Consider the following 18790-nt stretch of genomic DNA (forward strand, 5'->3'; position numbering starts at 1 on the left):
TCTTATCACTTCCGGGATGCATCATATATTTAGACTTGTGAGCTTCGTTCAAGATTTTCTCACGAAAACCTCCAACGATTGGTACCCAAATCCTATTGCCATGTCTAAGGATACCGTCGTCACCCTTGACTAACGAGTCAATGGTGCCATTGCGTTTTTCATCGGATATTTGGTTTTCTTTTATCGCTTGAGTTTGAGTAGATTTGATTTGTTCGAAAAGGTCAATTTGAAGCTCTAGACGTAGTGCTCGAACTCTTTTTCGTTTCTCGTGCTCTTTACGACTTAAGGCATCGGCCACAACGTTGGCCTTACCTTCAGGATAGATAATCTCGCAATCATAGTCGTTGAGTGTTTCCATCCATCGTCGTTGGCGCATGTTGAGTTCTTTTTTATCGAAAATATGTTTCAAACTCTTATGATCAGTGTACACGGTAAATCTTACTCCATAAAGATAGTGCCTCCAAATCTTAAGTGCAAAGATTATGGCGCCTAACTTTAGATCGTGAGTCGTGTAATTCTTTTCGTGTACTTTCAGTTGACAAGAGGCGTAAGCAATTACCTTCTTACGTTGCATTAGTACGCATCCCAAACCAGAATGGGACGCGTCACTAAAGACTACAAAATCCTCAGTACCTTATGGCAAAGCCAATATAGGTACTTGGGTGAGTTTTTGTTTGAGTGTATTGAACGCCTCTTGTTGCTTCGTTCTCCATTCATACTTGATGTTTTTACGAGTTAAAGAAGTTAAGGTAATGGCGATACGGGAGAAATCCTCAATAAACCTACGGTAATAGCCAGCCAAACCCAAGAAACTTCAGATCTCGGTTGGTGACTTTGGGAGTTCCCACTTAGAGATAGCTTCAATCTTAGCGGGGTCCACTTGAATACCGTTTATGTTGATGATATGACCAAGAAATTGCACTTCATGCAACCAGAACTCGCACTTTGAGAACTTGGCGTACAACTTCTTGATTCTTAAAATTTCAAGTAAAGTTCGAAGATGAATTTCATGATCAGCCTTTGACTTTGAATAAATAAGTATGTCGTCGATGAATACGATAACGAATTTATCCAAGTAAGGCTTGCAAATACGGTTCATCATATCCATGAACGCGGCCGGAGCATTAGTAATTCCAGATGGCATAACCGTGAACTCATAATGTCCATACCTTGTTCGGAAAGAAGTCTTTGGAATGTCTTCGGATTGGACTTTAAGTTGGTGATAGCCAGAACGTAGATCGATTTTTGAAAAGAAGCTAGCACCTTGAAGTTGATCGAAAAGGTCATCAATACGAGGGAGTGGATATCGGTTTTTGATTGCTACTTTGTTCAACGCACGATAGTCGATACACATCCTCATGGAACCATCCTTCATCTTGACGAATAGAATTGGTGCTCCCCAAGGTGACGAACTCGGTCGAATGAAACCTTTCTCCAAAAGCTCATCGAGTTGTTTCTTTAACTCCTTCATTTCGGTCGGCGCTAAGCGATATGGAGCTTTGGCGATCGGAGCAGTACCGGGAATCAGATCGATCCTAAATTCTACTTCACGATCGGGAGAAATGCCGGGGAGTTCATCAGGAAAAACATCAGAAAAGTCAGAAAGGATAGGAATGTCTTTGATTTCTTTTGGCTTAGACTCTTCAGTGACGTACGCCATGAATGCGAGGCATCCTTGATTTAAACATTTGCTATCCCTAATCATGGAGATTATGCTAACTTGGCCAGCGTCTTTGTCCCCTTCAGTTCGAATCGTTCATTTATCGGGGGCTTGAAGTTCAACAGTTTTGCTATTGCAGATGATACGAGTATGGTTATCGGATAACCAATCCATACCAAGTACAATATCAAAACCAGCCAGACTCATGGGTAACAAACAGATAGGTAACAAATAACCAGCTAAAAGGATTTTTCCGTTTTCAAGGGCTTCGAAGATCTTAACGATTTCACCGCTAGCAGTTTCGACGCTTAGAGTTTTATCTAATTTTGTTAATGGTTCGTTTAATAGACTACAAAAATTATAATCTATAAAACTCAAATTGGCACCCGAATCAAATAAAACTCTAGCATAGGTGTCGTTGACTAGAAACGTACCGGTTATGGTTTCTGGCACGTCAGCGGCCCTTTTTGTGTCGAGTACAAAGACTCGAGCGTTTCCTTTCTTGTTTTGACCACTTCCACCCGCACCACCAGCAGCGGGCTTGTTCTTTGGGCACTCAAAACTCAAATGGCCCATCTCCTTGCAGTTATAGCAAGTCATTTTCTTCTTCCAGCAATCAGCGGCATCATGACCTGTGCGATTGCATGATTCGCAAACTTTAGGATGCGCGGCGAAGTTGCATCGTCCTTTATGATACCTCCTACAAGTCTTGCATTGTGTGGCGTTTGAATTAAATCGGCTTTGGTTCACGCCTTTTCCTTTGAATCTATTATTTCCTCCGCTCGCCCTTCCTTGAGTTGTAGTTGTCGTAACCTTCTTGTCTTCTTGTTTGTTACGAACCATGCCGTCCATCAGATAACCGGCCAACTCCATTGCAGAGTCAGCGGTTTGTGGTAAGTGTGACCTTACCATGTCGCGGATTTCCCGTGGAAGTCCCAAAATATATCGCGTGACTTTGCTGGACTCAAGGTTAACCAGCTGGGGAACAAGACGACAATACTCATGGAATTTGGTATTGTACTCTCGGAGGTTTGTCCCAACGACCTTAAAATTCAGAAATTTTGTTTGAATCTGATCAGTCTCGTGCATGGGACAGAACTTTGCCATCAACAAAGCTTTAAACTCTTCCCAACTTAAACTATACATCACATCTCTCCCTTTGCTCATCAACAGAGCGTTCCACCACTCCAACACTTCTCCTTTGAACATTAAAGCGGAGTACTGAATCTTCTCTACATCGGAACATTTACTTGTAATCACGATTGTTTCCATTTCCTCAAGCCATCTCACGGTTGAAATGGCTCCTTTGTCACCATGGAACTCTTTTGGTCCATAGTACTTGAAGTCTTTAAAAGAACATCCATTGATTTTTAATTTCTTGAACTCATGTCTAACCCTACCATCGGCGTTAGACTCATGTACACTCTCTTCGACTCGAGAGGGATTAGGACGGGATTTAACGTGTTTAGAAGGATTAACAGATTGAGAATTTCGAGATTGTCTAGAGTGAGATCTATTCATAGATTCCTCCCCCACAGCATCTTTTATCATCTTTTGAATTTTATTCATGTATTTTTCGGGAATTTCTTCCTCTCGCTCGTTTTCTGGGCCTTTCCCCTTGTCTTTCATTTCTTTTTCTTTACGAGCATTCTCGTTATTATTGCTTTATTCAGACATTTTCTTTTATCTTTTTCAATTTAGTCTGAAAATTTTAACAACGTTTATTTTAAAACACACTTTTTATTTATTATACATTGATATATATATATCACAAGGATATATATATTTCTTAATACACATACATATATATATCGTTACAACGATATATATAACTTGTCCTATCATTACAAGAGAACGTTTGAAACGTTCTTTATTCTACACACATCACATAAAACTATTTTACACATATAGCTTCACATCGTATTCCACCATCTTCAGTTCTTCAAGAACTTCTTCACTACCTTCGTTAGTTTGTTGCATTTACGAAGGAGTGTTTCTCCAACTTTCTTCTTTTTCTTTTCTTCCTCGTCTACCTTCTTTCTCCATTCGTCGGTCTCTTGCAATGCACGATCCAGATGTTCCTCATACGACTGCGAGACTATGTTGGGGTATCCGTACTGCGGAGGTGGGTCACGATATCCTAGTGTCACCATCTCGTAATGGTTTCTCGGCTCAGGATACGGAACATAAGTCTGGTCAGATGCAAGGTAGAGGTATGTCTTGGCGGCTTGATCTTGCTCGCGAATTTCATAGGCTTGTTCTTGAATTGAAGGAATTCTCCCTTGAAATGGCGGGAAGCTTGACGAAGCTTGGTTCCTTAGTTGCTCCAAATATTGAACATACGGATCGACGGAACCGTAGCTTGGATTTCGGGAAGTGAGTGATCCATTCATTGAGCTTGTCATCTTTTTTGAGTTCTCAGGATGCTCTTCTTCCATTTCTTCCTCGGACTCCTCCACAGGGTCCTCATCTTCTTCGGGATCTTCTTCTTCATCGAGATCCTCTTCTTCATTGGGTTCTTCTTCCTCTGGTCCATCTTCATCTTCCTCCATTGGTTGTGCAGTTTCGTTCTCTATTGGGGGCATCTTGAAACTTTCGTAGGGCATCGTTACCCTCATTTTGGGCTTGCGTGACGACCCTTCGTTATTCTTTGGTTGGGAGCTAACATCATTGAAAGTAGAGCTTCCGGTAAACCATCGACATGGGTCGGAATGGCATTTCATCCAATCGGAGGATAGCTTTTTGGTTCTTCCTTTATGGGTCAGTTTGAAAGGAAAGTATAGGATGGGTGTGCATTTGGGAAATATCCAGTGGGATAGTTTTGTGGTTCTTGTGATGGTTGATACATCGGCATGGTTGGTGGGTGATAGCTGGAGTGTCTCGGTGGCTCAACATTTGGCTTTGGTGGACTATCGGGTAATGCCTACTTCCGGGGTAGTACACCGGTTTGGTCAAATCGTGTTCCACATCTTGGTTAAAGTATGCCTCATAATATCCATCACTCATGTTATCCTCGGGATAAGGTTCGGCTATACCGGCTTCATTGGCCTTGTGAATAAAATTCTCCATAAGAGCTTTGAATGACATCTAACAATTTAGGTGGTTTAGAATGTAGAGAGGGATAGAAAGGTTACCGGCCTATCTTATCCTTAAAACAAATAATCAAATAATTTCCTATACTTGGATCGAAGCTTGGGTATTGTTTTATGATACCCAATTCGCTAAGATCGATGGCTCTGATACCAACCTGTCACACCCCTATCTAGGGCCTAGGAGTGCGACCAACAAGTTGGTATCGTGTTTGTAAATAATTCAGAGTTGCGTTAATTTACGGAAGACTTATAAAACTTTAAGGATCGAAAGTGTAATTTATATATACATTCAAAAGACGGGAATTATAAAATACCCGTTTAAAGTTGTTAACAAAATATTACTTGTTTTATGTTTACAAACCACCATATTAAACTTTATACAAAAGAAATCCGAGCCATCGGATATTAGTAGCACTTCGTCATTTCCAAGTGCTATCCTTGTTCACCTGCAAAATGTAAGAAAATACGTCAGCAACGAATGCTGGTGAACACGCTGAAGCAAAAATATTTCTTTTACTTTATTACCCCTCGAGACTACGCCTGCCTCGGCCCAACGTGGCTTAGGAATAACAAAGTCAAATAACACATTATAAACATGAGCCTCTACTCTAGGTCACCTCAGCAAACACCGCAGCGTTCGACTTAGTTAAGTACCCGTAAATATACACAACGGTCGTACCGACTGCAGGAGAGCGTCCTACGACCAAGGGTGGTGCGATCATGCCCATACATCGCATAGTACCACCTATGTAAGGATCCAGACATACGTATACCACAGTCTGAGGGCTAGGTTTATACCCTTTATTTATAACGGTTTTAGGAACACATGGTTCCTTGTAAACAATTTCAAATAACAAGTTTGACTCATTTTAAAATAAGTAAAAGTTTGGGGGCGTATTCACCTTCTCGCTTTAGGATCGGCTTCACTCACCGTCCAAGGGTCTTTCCCTTTCTTTATCTCGCACCTATAGTACGAGTATAAATATGTGTTAGTCGAATACACGATCCGGCTTAAGACCTTTAGTCTTATATCTCAATCCTCGATGAACCTTTAGTTCATTTTCTTTTACTTGAAAACCTTTAGTTTAAAAGTAAGTTATAAACCTTTAGTTTATAATAAAAACCCGACGTTTCTTCTTCTCCAAGAAACGTAGTCATTTTCTTTTATTATTTAAGAATACTCTTATTCATTAAATAATATTTCATAACAAAGAATACTTACATATATACTTACACACATATATACGTATCCAACAATATTCAATAATCAATCTTTTATTCATTTCTTTGTTATGTTTATATTTCTTTTCTTTTATCGAGGTATCGAGTATAACCTCGACTTAAGGCTCAAGCCTTTAATATAATATTGAATTATATTGAATTCGATATTACACCTAACCTTAGTGGCGTATGGGAACTCTAGGGACTCGAGCAGCACTCCAACGTCGCTTCTTTCTCAAACAAATCAACGAACGCCAATCTTCAACACACGATGGCACGCTTATCGAGACTCATCGCCATAACGACAAACACCTTCTTGGTATCTGGGTGGAGGGTGGTATAAACTTCAAGGAAACGTCGGTACACAATAGAAAGTTTGGGGCACGCTTTACGATGAAATATGGCACATTTATCGAGGTAAGCTAGAGAGAGAGTAGTGAGAAGTTGGAGCTGTTTTGGTGTGCACAAATGTGATGCCAATGGTCGTTATTTATAGGCAAAGTTTTGGATCCCATCGCGTACCGCGATGGGTCCTTTGGCTGGCCCGTCGCGTACCGCGACGTAGGCCTGGCCAGTCACACACTAGACCTGCCACGTGTTGACACGTGGCAGGCACCGCTCCACATGGAGACACGTGGCGGCAGTGTTGCCACGTGGTGACACGTGGCGGCAGACGTTTCCACCGTGTGCCACGTGGCACACGTGTCATACATTGTCAGACACCCCATCGCGTACCGCGATGGGTGTTTTCTTTTGACCTGTCGCGTACCGCGATGGGTCAGGAAAAACAGAATTTGCAATTTGGGCCCTCAACTTTGGAATTTGGAAATTTTAGTCCCTAGACTTTGGAAAGTTATTACTTTAAACTTGAAATTTTCATGTTGTTACATTAATTGGACCAATTTCAAAGTTTAATTGATCAATTAGTTCAACAATTTCAATTTCAATTGGTCAATTTTACCAACTGACCCGTGAAAAAGGCGCGACGAGTAAGATGGTGTTCACGACGGTACCGTCGACGGTCGCGACGGTGGATGTAATCGTTGGACGGTGACGATGAAGGTGGACGGAATCGATGGGAACAGTGGATCAGAGTTGTTGGGAGCAGAGGATCAGAGCAGTGGAGCAGTGGACGGTCGCGTGTTTTTTGAAATCGATGGTGTAGAAACTCGCGTACCTATTGTATGATAACGGATTTTCGTATTCCATCATTTATCTATCTATATATATATATATATAGGGGTATGCTAAAATAAAAATATATAGTTTTTTAGGAAGAGTAAGAATAGATCTAGGACATTGGATTTATGATCTAGTGGTTGACATTGTTAGTTTTTAAAATATCAAATAGTTTCCTAGGATCTAGGATTTAGAATACATAGTTTCCTAACTTCAAATTTTATGCTCTTCTTACCATTCTTAGAAAAACTATCTATTTTTATTTTAACCCTTATATATATATATATGTATATATATAGGATTAGGTTCATTTGAGAAGTGATTATATATCAAGAAGTGCGAGAAGTCCATACAACCAATCAATTTTTTTTCTTTTTATTTTACCTTTAAATTATGTATAAGGGTATATTAGTAATCTATCTAAATCTTATATTTTGGTACCTATTAAATGCTAGAGGTTTCAAATCATATTATTTGATTTTGTTTATAATTAAATTTAAGCTTTCATGAAGCAACATTTTATCAATAGGCTTCAGATGAATATATATCTTTATACGAATTTTTAAAAACTGTTATCAAACTATTGATTATTGTGTGTTCCTTTTATATGTAGGTTTTTGGATTCGAATAACGAGGGAATAAGACACTCTATTATTAATCTTTCTCATATTTACAATATCATAGTAATAATTTAATATCATAGTTTAATATATTAAGTTCTACTTAGTTGTTAGAGTTTACATTGATCACAAAATTCAGATCAACATACCATATATGATTTTAATATAATAAACAGATCCTCTTAACATAAAGTTACAGCAAAACAAGTATTTAAGGTTCAGGATATGGTACAAAATGTTGAGGTACATATATAATCTACAAAAAGCAAAACAAGTGCAATACAAAAGCAAAACATATTTTAAGGGTACTTAAATAGGTAACGATAACCAAATTTCCTACAAAAATGCTTCAATCTCTTTACATAAACCCCCACCAAAGCACTATTGCGTTCCAACAAATCCAAGCCTTTTTTGCATGTGAAGCCTTGAACGCCAATGTCTTTCATTCTTTTTAGAAAAGAAAAAAATAAATTAAAGAGTAAAACTAACTTTCTATTCTTCCAAACCAATCATCATACATATAATTATTGAAATGTGTCTTAGATTGTAACTTAATAACCTTCACAGAAACAATCACTTGCATAGACTGATAAAACCTTACACATTCATTTTAGAAAAAAACCTTACACAATTAATAAAAAAAAATCCCTCACAACACAATATACATATTACACAGCAAATGAGTACTTAAATTGGCTGATTAAAACTTACACATTCAATATACCTCCTTAAACAATATGTATTCCCTTCGCATTATCACCAACATCCTACACAAAAGTTATATACCCTTCGCATTTCAACATACCCGCCTACACAGTTTACAAACATTCATACACATCAACTAAAAGTCTCCTTTCACAATATGCATACCCTGCACATTATCACCAACACCCTACACAAAAATCATATACCCTTCACATTTCAATATACCATTGAAATGTGGAAAGACATGCAAGGAAAGCGTAGATATGGTGTAGACGAGTCTTGACACAAATGATTAGTGAGTAATTGATAATCATGTGATCATGGAAGGGAAGTCCTCTGGAATGGAAAGGATAGAAACCAGGGACAAAAGGTGGAAAGACATGCAAGGAAAGCGTAGATATGGTTTAGACAAGTCTTGACACAAATGATTAGTGAGTAATTGATAATCATGTGATCATGGAAGGGAAGTCATCTGGAAGGGAAAGGACAAACATTCATACACATAAACTAAAAGTCTCCTTACATAATATGCATACCCTACACATTATCACTAACACCCTACACAGAAGTCAAATACCCTTCACATTTCAACATACAAGCCTACACAATTTACTAACATAACATACACATCAACTAAAGGCCTCCTTACACAATATATATACCCTGCACATTACCACCAACACCCTACACAATAATCATATACCCTTCACATTTCAACATACCAGCCTACACAGTCTACTAACATATCATACACATCAACTATAAAAACACCTTACACAATATCTATTCGCTGCACATTATCATCAACACTCTACTCAGAAATCATATACCCTTCACATTTCAACATACCAACCTACACAGTCTACTAACATAGCCAACACATAAACTAAAGTCCCCTTACACAACATGCATATATCATACACAATCTACTAACATGTCATACACATAAACTAAAAGTATTCACATAATAATACTCATATTAAGACCAGGCTTACCGCTTGAGATTGTGAAGGATTCCATCTGTGAGTACGACCTGACAATATAATTCAAAACTTAATGAAGGTATCACTAACTAGATAAGTTTATAATTAAATAGATCTCTAAACTACACCCTACAAAGGATTAAAATTTTGTTTAAGGCATAAACCAAATACACCGTTGGATACTAAATATTAATTACTAATTATACAATACAATAAGATATAATTATACAACCTTTTTAAATACCTACAAAATGCATTCTACATACAATATACCATCACCTACACACACTACATTATGGCTGTTATTGTTTACTGAAGCATCCAAAAATATTTTACTAGAACACAAATTGACCTTACTTGAAATTCATCATCCATATCTATGTGTAATATAATATGGATGTGTGGTGAACATTACGTTGCTACATCTTTACAATCAATCCAACAAATTGAAATCATATTTTTTTTATCGAATAACCTAATTAATTAAAAAACCCCAAATATAGGCATTTAAGTTTAATATTCTAGAATATATGAAATTTGATTGAAACAAAATTCAAAAATTAAACGGCATACCTTGATTGCATGATTATTTTTGAAGTTCCAATGAATCCCATATAATGCTTAATCAGAACACCACACTAAAAACGAACAACCGATTCTTATTTATACCCTTTGTACCCAAATAATCATGTTAAAGTTGAGGATTTTGTGTATCAAGTTCTTCAAGCAAATCGATTCTAGCCACTGAGTCATTATGAGTTGATTAGGCCGCAAGTGGGGGGTTGGATTGATTGTCATACAGGCGTTTCACAGATGTATGTATGAACTAAAATACAAAAGTACCCTTATGTTTTAAAATACATTAAAATTAGGGTGTCAATAATTATAATACTGCCACTTTTAATGTAAGCCTTAGATCGAAACTAATCAAAGGTTATAAATTACTTCTCGCACTTCTCGCTATAAAATCACTTCTCGCATGAACCATTCCCTATATATATATATATATATATATATATATGTATGTATGTATATACCACACACATAACATTATACTAATAATATTCTTTAAACATCGCCGACGACAAAGACTAGTCACCCCTCCCCCTTCTCGCCCTTTTATTGCCGCGGGGCGCGGTGTTCCACCCATTTATCACCCCCATCGCCCTTCTCCTCGGCCTCATTACGCTTGCCCTTATAATGCCACTTCTGTTTTTGTACTTGACAAGTAGTCAATTTGACCAAGATAGTCAAAAGAAGCTTTTACATATTTTTGTGTTGAAAAGACTAATGAAGCTGATATTCATGGTTATTTTGTATGGTTTGTTGATCAAAAACTACGAATGGATACCTGGTTACAATGTAGCATTCGGGTTATACTATGTGGACCATCAAACGTTTGACTGAAAACCCAAATTGTCAGCAAGATGGTATCAAGATTTCTAGGAAAACAGCAGCTGGTTGATATTTAATTATTTATGATCTTTGATTTGCATATATCATTACTTAAATTTCGTTATACTATGTTACACGTCTAAAGTATATGTATACGCACATTATTGTCAAGTGTATTTATATACGAACATTTACCAAAAGAAAAATGTAAAAATCTGCAATGAGCTTTTATTCAAACAATTCAAGATATGAAAGAATAGTTACAAGAAATGAAAATATGTCCAACTAATTACACTTCCAACCTTAAAAAGGGTATTATTGTCAAAAACAAAAAAATCGTCATAAATAAGGTCAATATTAGTTCCCACAAGCAGGTTTTAATACACGATTTCGGCGGGTTAAGCAACGTTCTTCTCGTTGTTGATCTCGATCAAGCTTTCTTGAACCAACTCGGTGGCATATGTTACCACATCCGCCCAATTCCTGTAAATTTTGGTTAATAAAAACATTAAAACTTCCAATAAATAAATAAATTAATAAAATGATTATATATATCAACAAATATTTACCCTTTGGATGTGTCAAATGCGAGTCCCACGGTATTCTTAGCCTCTTCAATCGCATAACTGAATCTTCTAATCTCAGACGGAGAACATAGTTTATTATCTGTGACCTGAAGCTCCGAGGGCTTCACGTCACAAAAAATAGGAATAACTTTTTTCCTCGACTCCATCATTAAAGCAAGTTCGTGAAGACAGAAATATGAGTCACAATAACGCGGTGAAAAGACTACGACACCAATCTTGCACCCAATTATTGCATTATCAATATGCTCAAAAAGTTTATCACCCGGTTTCATGTTCTTGTTGTCAAGAAACGACGGGATTCTTGACAACACAAGTTGGTGGTAGAGCAAAGAGGCGATTGATCTTTTGGTATCGATCCCCCGATGGTTTATGAAAACATCACACGCGGGTTGAACCGCTCGTTGGGCCTTTTGTAATGCTATTTGGCGTTTGATGGTGTTTTAACATGGCTGCACGTTGCATGGTTTCTTTTTTAGGAAAGTGAAAGCAGTTAAATCTTAAAAGTTTTTGTTTTAGCTTAGGTTGGAGTTTAAGGTTGTGTTAAAGGTTTGTATTTATAGATGATGGAATTGAATGAGAATGTCTTGTTTTGGAATTATTAGAATAGAAGTAAGCATGCATGACCTAAATAGTAAAAAAGGTGCAACTTACAATTATATTATAACATATATGTTGTGAATGGACCGATTCAAAGATGCAACTCTTAATACCCTCTAAACTTAATTGGTGGGGGAACTTAAATATACGACTTACTTTTCATATATTTTATAAAAAAACTGAGTATCAGATATCAAATAACGTAAAATGAAGTTCTCCAATCACTTTAACAATGCTTAGGTTCGTCATTGGTTAAACTAATCAAGACACGTTTCAAAGAATTACGCACCAACAATGTAATAATATATGGTCGAAAACTTGTATCTATTTATAAGTACGGTTTTTATATTTATATATATATATATATATTAAAATATTTAATTTAGTTAATTATTTAATAAAAGAAAAGGTTTGAATCAATCAATGTTAAGGCATAAGAATATATTGACAGTAGACAAAGCGACGAAGGACTCTTTGAATGTTTTTTCAGTCATGGGAATTTCCAAAGAACCTTCAAATACGTTTTTCAACCATTTTGTTTTCATATACGATGGTAAAACGTTTGTCAATATTAGATTACTATATATAATTTAGGTACAATATAATATGACACTTAAATTTGAAAAGGTGATTAATCAATCGGTTGACACAATAAATAAATATTTACGAACAAATGTGGAGGGTTTTTTTTAATACATAAAAGAAGAGACTTGAACCGTTTAATTATATTTGTCACTTGTTGGATTATATGAATATTCAGGAATGATACAGTTCATAATAATATTTGACACAACAAACCTACGTTATATGATGATATTTTACATTTCGCGTGCCTTTGGTATATTACAAGGAACCAAAAAAGTAAAATTACTATAACCGAGTTGTGTAAGAATCTATTATTGTACTTTTAACTTTTTTTTCACGTCACCTCTTGCTATGAGTGTTTGATTTAACCAACCGCCTTTCAAAAGAATGATATAAGGAATTTACATTTATAAAAATACTAAACAGCCAAATTCGAGCTTTAGATATGTAGTTACAAATTTATAATATGTTGAGTTTAAAACTAATCTCCTTTTGTTCAAACAATATATTTCTATGTAAAATACGAGCAAACGTTTTTGAAATTTTCTTGTCAAGGCATGGAGAAGTCTTGGAGTGGTAATAACAAGGAAAATATAAGATTTTGATTGTTCATTTGAAAAATAGACATGGTAGATTCGGGTTGGCATGTCTAGCTCGTTTAATCAACTAGTCGTTTTAGGATTGTACTAAACCGAACTGGCCCATCAAACCCGTTTAAGACTTAGTAAGCTACTTTTATTGAATGACTTGATGGTCTTATTGTCTCAATGTCATTGTCTATAATCAAGTATAAACCCGGAGAAGTACCGTACCATTTTACTAGCTTAATGCCTCTTTGACTTGTATCCGTATGAATCTTCTTTGTACCTCTAGTCACATTTGTTCTTAGTATGTAGCTATCTCAATATTCTTTTTAGCTCATCAAATTTGTCCTTACTAATGAGACTTTTATACACATTTCTTTTTCGAAACAATATTTTGAGGTGAAATGTCATGGGTTGAAACGAGGGACTCTCACTATACGAATCAGACTCGAAAACTAGAAATTCGGATCCATCCGAATTCAAATTCTAATCTTGAATTGGGGTTTTGAATTTTCAAATCAAGTTAGCAAGTGATTTGAAGTCAGGTTTTGAATTTCAATTCAATTCAACTTTGAATATATGATTTTTTTTAATTTGAATTATATATATGATTTTATGGTTTATAACATTAAAAACAATGTTAGTAAAATCTGAACGTTAAAACCCATAAAATAAGTTCGTCAAATTAACATATAAAAATATTAACAAATAAAATCTTTAAAAGGACGTTTGTTTGGTGAGTCGACTCGAATTCGGTCGGTTACGTTCAGTACAGTGTCTGAACTAAAACAAAAAAAAAGAACAAAAAAATATATAAATTGAGGTGGACCAATGGCGTGGCGTCAGCCGGTAAAACTCGAGCGTTGGTGAAACCCGAGCATTGTCAGTTCCGAATGTTGAGATTGTGAGTCTATGCGAATTAGATCGGTTTCTATTACGTACACTACCATACAGGAACTAAAAATAACTAAATTGGCGTGACCCAATCATGTGTCGCCGCCACTTGGCCCAATGGGAAGGAAACATATCGATTCCTGACTCAGTATGTCATGTGTAAACCAGCTCCACTGGATCCAAAAGCTAGATGTTAGATCTAGAGGTGCACAAATCGGGTTTTTAAATACATGGGTTCAGGTATGACCGGGTATTGATAATAATCGGGTCGGTTTGGGTCGGGTATTGTCTCTAAAAACCATACCCTATGCATCAGGTTCGGGTCGGGTATAGAACCGGGTATTCTAAAACCGGGTATTTGAATGCCCTATTATCGGGTATTGAAAAACCCTATTTACGGGTTTTTTCAGGTTTTTTTCCGGGTATTTTTCGGGTATAGATTGGATTATTTAAAAGTTTGCACTTTTTAGGGGTATTTTTAAGATATTTTTCGGGTATACATTGGGTATTTGAAATACCCGGTTCCGGGTATGGAACCGGCTGGGGTTTTCGGGTATTACCGGGTACAAATCGGGTCCGATTCTGGTTCGGGTTTTAGTGCCAAAATGCAAACCCTATCCGTACCCTACGGGTAGGGTCGGGTACGGGTTCGGGTCTTAAAAACCCGGTTCAGGTATTGAAAACCCGGTTCTGGGTTTTTATTTCGGGTCCGGTTCCGTGTTCGGGTTTTTTATGCACTTCTAGTTAGATCACTGCATATTTCTACTTTTGGGTTGGGCCGGATATTAGCCCACAAACCCAACCTGTGGTGTCTTTCCTATTCTTTTAAGAACCTAAACACCAACACACGAATTGCAACAAAGTCACGTTATACAAATTTAATGTAAATTCACAAACCAATACAAAAGGCAAAAACATCTGCAAATCCATTGGATTCCATGTCACCGTTGTAGTTTTTGGCATCTTTGGAGCAACAAGAAAAACAATTCGATTGTAATTAATTTTATAATTTAGTTGTTTAATATTATGGTAATCATGAAATGTTAAGATGATTTAATTTTAGGTGTCTTTTTCTTTGGGCCCAGATTTTTCAAGCAGCTTTTGCTTTTCTTACGCTCGTTGGCTGCTATAGTAAAAACCGGTACCATACTGATACCGTAACAAATCAAACCAATACTGACCGAATTTCCGTCACAATACACGGGTCTCGCTAGTTATCTAACAAATGGTTTGTCAATTAAAAAATCTGAGAAAAGAAAATTATTAATGAATTTGCATCACATAACATTGATTGTTAGGTAAGCTAACAATATCATATTTTAATATATAATAAATGATCTAAAAGTGGTCTACTACACTTAATAACAAGTTAAGTGTATAAGTCCTATGAGCCAATTGTATAATACATTAAATATTATACGGTTTATTCAACCCTTTTATCTAACCTAAATTATTATTAGAACCCCTATTAAGAGGTATAAATATATAAATCAATCTATTTTTTGTTTTTAATTTGACATGTCTTCGAGTTTTATTATTTATCCGTTTGAAAACCTCTTTATGTAACATTAAAAGTAACCATCAAGCTAGCTTAGAAGCACCCAACGAGATATTTTTCATCAGATTTAACATTAGACTAACATTTCGAATAACTACTTTTCACTATAAGCTAATTCAACAAGGTCCTTGAACACTCGATACTTTCATGTATCAAGACATGTTTTAACGGGAGAGACGTTGAATGTACTCAACTTGCTTCGCTATAACGTGTTGGTGTTGTGTGTTCGTTTTCCACTTTATGGGTCTCAACGTGTGTTGCTTAGAAATTTATGGAGATGGTAGACTTAACTTGTCTAGCATTTAGGGTTTAGAAAAAGTGGTATTAAAAAGAGAGGACTTTAAGGGCCAAAAAGATGGAAAAAGTAACATTTTATTTATATCACACGACATTGAGTGTTAGGTAGCCTCACAATAACAAATGATATTAAATGACATAGGCCAGCAATTAATATATCCTGAAACGGGTTTAAACTAAACGGGTCATATGTCAATTTAAGCCGGTTGGTCCATTGGTATGAGATATATGAAACGATAGGGTCTTCGCAGACAAGACATAACGACGAGAATCAGAGATGCAAACATCACATGCACGATAAAAATATTTGTATAGTCTTTATGTATTACAGGTTTCTATCATTATTAATATTATCAATATACGAATTATATATACATATACAAATAATTACTTAAAACAAACTAGTTTACTAAGTCAAACCGTGTATTACTAAACCGGATTTATAAATAATTATTTTACTTTTTATTATTATTTAAATTACTAGTATATAATACTGTTTCAAAAAACATATCTAAGCACTTAAGAGTTAAGATACAATACATTTTGCAGTCCATTTGTTATGAAGATTTAAATACTGATCTCGTTCAACTCCTAAACTGCTTATAAATTTTAAACTATGGTCAGCTTTCCAAATGGCAAGAGTATTAGCCGTCCAACCTTGATCTCAAATCTTCTAACCAATCAAACATATTTACGACACAAAATTGGAAATATAAAACTATTTATTCATTTTTCATTAACATGTGCCTTGGCAATTTTTTCCTCTTCCTATTTACTATTGACTATCTATGTTGATTTTATTACTAAAGCAATTTCTCGACTTTTAAGTTATTTCTCTAGCCTCATTCTTTTCCCATTTTTAGCTGTAGAATAGATATAAGACCAACCGAAGTGGTTGTGTGTGAGTGGGGGTGTGTGGGGAGGGGGGGGGGGGGGGGGGGGGGGGGGGTTGCCATTGGGTGATGTTGTTAGCGACGCTAAGGAATAAAGGAGGTAGGGGTGCAAACGAGCCGAGCCCGAGCTCGACTAGGCTCGAGCTCGGCTCGTTTAACTTACACATAGCTCGAGCTCGGCTCGTTTCGAGCTCTATTTTCAAAGCTCGAGCTCGGCTCGTGAATGGTTTTTGAAGCTCGAGCTCGGCTCGTTTACTATTTATCAATTATTTTTTTATATAATTATAATTATTTTATATATTTTTTTCTATTATAATTTTTTGTATAAAAGAATATATATTATTCAGTTATTTTTATTTATTTTTCACAACATTATATTTGTTAATTAATAATTATTAAATATATATTTAAAAAAATATATATACAAATGGCAGGCTCGTTTAGGCTTGCGAGCCTGCTCGAGCTCGATAAGTAAAGCTCGGGCTCGGGCTCGTTTATTAAACGAGCTTATTTTTAGGCTTGAGCTCGGGCTCGGGCTCGAAAAGCTCGGCTCGAACGAGCTTTTTAATGAGCCGATCTCGAGTAGCTCGCGAGCAGCTCGGCTCATTTGCACCCCTAAAAAGAGGGTTTGGCTACTCAGATTCTACCCAATTAAATTCTTTCTCATGTTAAAAAAAGATTAAAAAAAAGCGTTTCTAGGTCTACCTGACAGTTATGTGGCTGGACGTTTTCACTTTTTTAGTTACTTCACTAAACTTAGATGTTGAAACATCGTCCCTCACCTTTGGTAGCACCCTTCGGGATGACATCCTTGCCGTAAAGCAGTATTTGGGTAAACACAATTAAAATACTTACACGTATTTTCTATACAGAGGCAAGACGTCTTTATCACAAGATAGTTACTCTCAACATAATGAGATCCATTCAAAGAAGTAGTAAATCGTACCGACATTAATTACAAATAACAATTAATCATGCCTGGGTATAACTAGTGATGGGTCTTGAACAAATAATGTGGACTAGTTGCACAATCTTGAACGTATAATTCAAATTAACCTAGTGCCAATCTGACACATTAATTAACACATCACTCCAATCACAACCTTCCACGTGTACACAAACAGAGTGTTGTATTCTACTTTTTGTCAATAATAAGTCTATAGATATATATAGTCGCCGTCCAAACCCTAAACCACCACCAACCCCGTCGCCGTCCAAACCCCACCACCACCAACCCCGTCTCCGTACAAACCCCACCACCACCATCCCCGTCGCCGTCCAAACCCAACCATCGTTCATCACCACCCGTCCCCGTCACCGGCCTTCATCACCACCACCATCCCCGTTCCCGTCACCGGCCTTCATCACCACCACCAATTCCACCACCAAATCCTCCGTATACAGACCCGTCGCCCACCACCATCATCCCGTCATCGCCGTCCCCGGTCTTCATCACCACCACCAGCCCCTTCGTTCATCACTGCCGCCGTTCATCCCCTTCGTTCATCACCGTCGCGGTTCAATTCCTCTATTTTGGTTCGCGGCCAAGAACCCTAGCTCCGAAAATCTCGGGCGATCCACGGCAGCATGGATTCAGAAGAATGGGAACAACCACGTAATCGGAAAGGGAAACGGAATGATCATCAGGCTCAAGGTAATGACAAGGTTTTATCGAAGTTTTTTGTCTCAAATTTTCCCCCAAAGTGTTCTTCGCAAGACTTAAAAGATGTTATGGGTAGCTTTGGTCGTTACGAAGGTTCCTATATAGCTAGGAAGTTGGATAAATGGGGCAAGAGGTTTGCTTTCGTATCGTTTTCCGAGGTGAAAGATGTCAAACGGTTGGGAGATGAGTTATCAGATGTATGGATCGGTTCGTATAAGTTGTTTATTGCGATTGCTCGGTTTGTGGATGGTGAGAATCTAGATAGACCCGATTCTGG

At 36.9% G+C, this 18790-nt stretch overlaps 1 pseudogene; it reads right to left on the bottom strand.

The window, feature by feature from the left end:
- Nucleotides 1-11232: 11232 nt before the first annotated feature.
- LOC143549209 (putative 2' cyclic ADP-D-ribose synthase BdTIR) lies at nucleotides 11233-11904 on the bottom strand (annotated as a pseudogene).
- Nucleotides 11905-18790: the final 6886 nt, after the last annotated feature.

Source organism: Bidens hawaiensis, unplaced genomic scaffold (genome assembly GCF_021521415.1).
Source record: "Bidens hawaiensis isolate Kalapana, Puna unplaced genomic scaffold, B.hawaiensis_p1.1 tig00015451_1, whole genome shotgun sequence".
NCBI lineage: Eukaryota > Viridiplantae > Streptophyta > Magnoliopsida > Asterales > Asteraceae > Bidens > Bidens hawaiensis.